Source organism: Poecilia reticulata, linkage group LG11, assembly GCF_000633615.1.
Source record: "Poecilia reticulata strain Guanapo linkage group LG11, Guppy_female_1.0+MT, whole genome shotgun sequence".
Lineage (NCBI taxonomy): Eukaryota > Metazoa > Chordata > Actinopteri > Cyprinodontiformes > Poeciliidae > Poecilia > Poecilia reticulata.
In genome coordinates, this window is record NC_024341.1 from 23,566,097 (window position 1) to 23,569,580 (window position 3,484).

Here is a 3,484-nt window from a genome sequence, read left to right on the forward strand (position 1 = left end):
GGGGCTACCTGTTCATGTTCTGCTTGATGTGGATGAAATTAAATATTTTGATTGAATGAAATCTGATTTTGTGCTCACTTGGAATCTAAGTGTTTCAGGTTTTGCTCATCCTAAATGATTAAACAGAAGGTTTCTCTTTAAAGCCTCACACTGCAGATGAAACATCTGTGTAAAGATAGATAGAAGGTCAGCCTCTGTCTGTTCAGACTGTGAGGATTTAGACAGGTAGTCTGTGTGATTTTCAGATTTTATTTTGGATGAGATACATTTATTTTGCTCTGTATTTACCTTTAAAACTGTGTTGTAGACTGTGACAGTGTACAGTACGTTTGAGAAATAAAATGGATTATGTTGCCTCTATATAGTGTGCGCTGTCAAAATTTGTGTTTCAAAACAGTGCAAAGTCATTTTTCATCTCTGGTAATCAAATTCAGAAAATTACAAACATTTTTGTCTTGTTTTACTATTTAAGCAAAAGARAGCCAAAATATCTAGTTAAGGAAAAGGTTGGGTCACCCTGCCCACTGTTGGTAACCCTYTGGCTTAAAGGGCTCCATGAAGATGCTTCTYGTGACCTTCTACCAGAGAGTTGGAGCTTATTCTAAAAGACAAAATCAAATAAAAAGTAGAAACATGTAAAAAACMAAAAAAAAAGCCTTCACCATTAACAGGATCTGTTTGATTCATGTGGACCCAATAAAAGCTTTTGCACTGATCCATCCATCCATCCATCCATCCATCCATCCATCCATCCATCCATCCATCCATCCATCCATCCATCCATCCATCCAAACACTTTTTTTTACACCCTTGTCCCTTAGTGGGGTCGGGAGGCACTGATCAATATAAAGGCTTAATTTTTACCCCTTGTTTTATAGTGCATAATTTTCTTTTAGGAGGTGCATTTTCATATCCTATCATAAAAAGAGAACATCTCCATTCAATGAAAAATAATTATAGATCTAAATCTATAATTTTTAGCTCAATTTTATATTTACATTGACATCTAATATTGTCAGTATCAGAAATCACCGCAAGAGGGCGATAATGAGCCATTACGACACCATCACGTTTTCATGTTTTCAGCACATGATTCGTCTGTATATTCACATTTTGAAGTAAGACCAATTTTGTTTATAATATCTAAAATTGTATTTTTAAGTAAGTGAATATTTGTTTTAATTAATTTTGATTTAAGGTCCCTTTCAAAACTGGCATTGTGGTGTATATTACCGTTTATGTTTTGATCTTTAAGGTCAACCAGTAAAAAATATTAATTTATTACTGTATCTAAATGCAAGATTTTAATAAAAATCACTGTTTATAGAAACCTGTCCATTCACGTGCATGTCCTCAATATGCCAGAGGTGTAAGATAATAAAGAGGCCATTACAGAATTGTTTTTTGAGTAATTCAGGATATCCAGCTGAGCCGGATCTCAGTTGTTACATTCACGTATAAAGAAGCTTAGAGTCTAAAAGCACAGAGATGTCTATTTTTATTCTGATGTGTCACATCAGGATAAAATGGGTCGGTCAAGTCGATGTGTTAYCTATTTTTACTCAAGCAACTTAAATAACATAATCYGCAGGAAAAGCTCCTTTTTTTAGTAACCCAGATCCATAATAATTATTATTATGGAAACATAATGAGTATTTTCCATCCTGATGRCAAACCATTTAATTAATTAAGCATCTGTAAGATTAAACTGAAAATCTGTTATAAGGTGTTAACAGTCAAATCTGTGTGATAAACCTTCATTGTTGTCAATTTTGTCATTTAAAATTTATCATCTTGGGATGGCCTATTACAACTTGAATCTGAAATCCCATTGGCTTAGATGGCTCTTTGGCAAAWAATAGTGAAGATAAAATAACTGTAACTTTACCAACTTGTGGAGTTTAAGCTGTGCTACATCAAAATGTTTTTTTTCACTAGATTTCATGATTAATGTTTAGGTGTGACTGGTTTTCTGTACTGACTCTGTGGGTCAGAATTATTTCAATTTTCATGCATTTCTGCTACAACAAAACCACAACCTTTAGGTTTATGTGAATGAAATTTTGAATTCCTTGTTTCTATCATAAGATCTCAGAAACAGCTTCCASTGATTCTTGAGAATAGGGACAAAATGAGTTTTAATTTTCCCCAATTTTTTTTTATTATTTCTCAACCTTATGTATGCAAATATGAGAAATAATGTTTTGGATATGTAAAGATGCTAAGGTGCAGGCTCCCAGTTGCAACATTTTTTTAAAAAATTACATTTTTAATCAACCTGACCCAGAACTTTGTCATCACCATCTGACAAAATAAATATAAAATAAMATTTTAATGACCCTRTTAGTGATGTTTACTCATTTTACAGACAAATGCTTCTCAAGAAACAAAAAAATATATATTTAAAACAAAAAACAACAAAAAGTCCATCTGACGGAGTTGACACTGCATGATGGAGTTGACACAGAACTGAAGGTTGTGACAAACTAGTGAGTAAAAAGAAAACTTGATACATGTGAAGTAATGCAATTTATGTGAAATAGATCAAAATTAATTAATTGCACATTTAAGTGAGATTTGTCAACAATTTCACTGAAAGAGTCAGAAAAACTCTGATGGAGTTGACATTTGACAGAGTTGACAAAAAGCCAAACTACCTCAATTTATATGATGTTATTCTGAAGGAGCACCATATTGTAGCTCATCAGGTCCATAAAATCTTTACATTATACAAAAATTAAGCTTTTATTTCACAAAATTTCATCAAAGTTTTGTAAATTGTCAGTTATGGAGTTGACACATCATGGTTGTGACAAACCATGATGTGTCATGGTTTTTTATTTTTAGGAATAAAAAGAAGAAAAAACTAAAGACTAACATAAGCTAACCRGAGCTAACTAGCCCTCTTAGCAAAGGAAGACAAAGGAAGTGGTCATGGGGTCCTCAGAMGTTCTGGTGCCCCCCAATAATGCCTGAATTTTTTACATTCTTTTCATGTCTGACGGTGTTGACAAAAACTAGGGACAAATTTCAATGTAGTTGGACAATATATAAAAATGATTTTTAATTCAATTTATTGATACTTTTATAATTATTTAYCTGACTATTATATTTAATTGTCATAATATATAATTTTAGTATTTCTTTAATTGTTTTAAACTATTATAATGTATTGAGTTCAGCTCCAGGACAAGGGATTTTACAGGCGTCATCCACCGACTACAATGTTTACAATAATAAAATATTCTGCAAACACAAGGAAAATATACATTGTTGTGCTCACATGACCCAGGTTCTTTAGTCAGATATTTGAAAAAGTTATATTTTGTGTATATTTCATTCAAATTCTGTGCTTTATCMACAGGACCTGTTTTGTCCCTATTCTCAAGAATCACTGCTTCAATTTAAGGTGCATTTTGGAAAYGCTTTCATCTGTAAATTAAGAAAATTCAGCACTGTCTGAGTTGGATAAATGACATAAAGC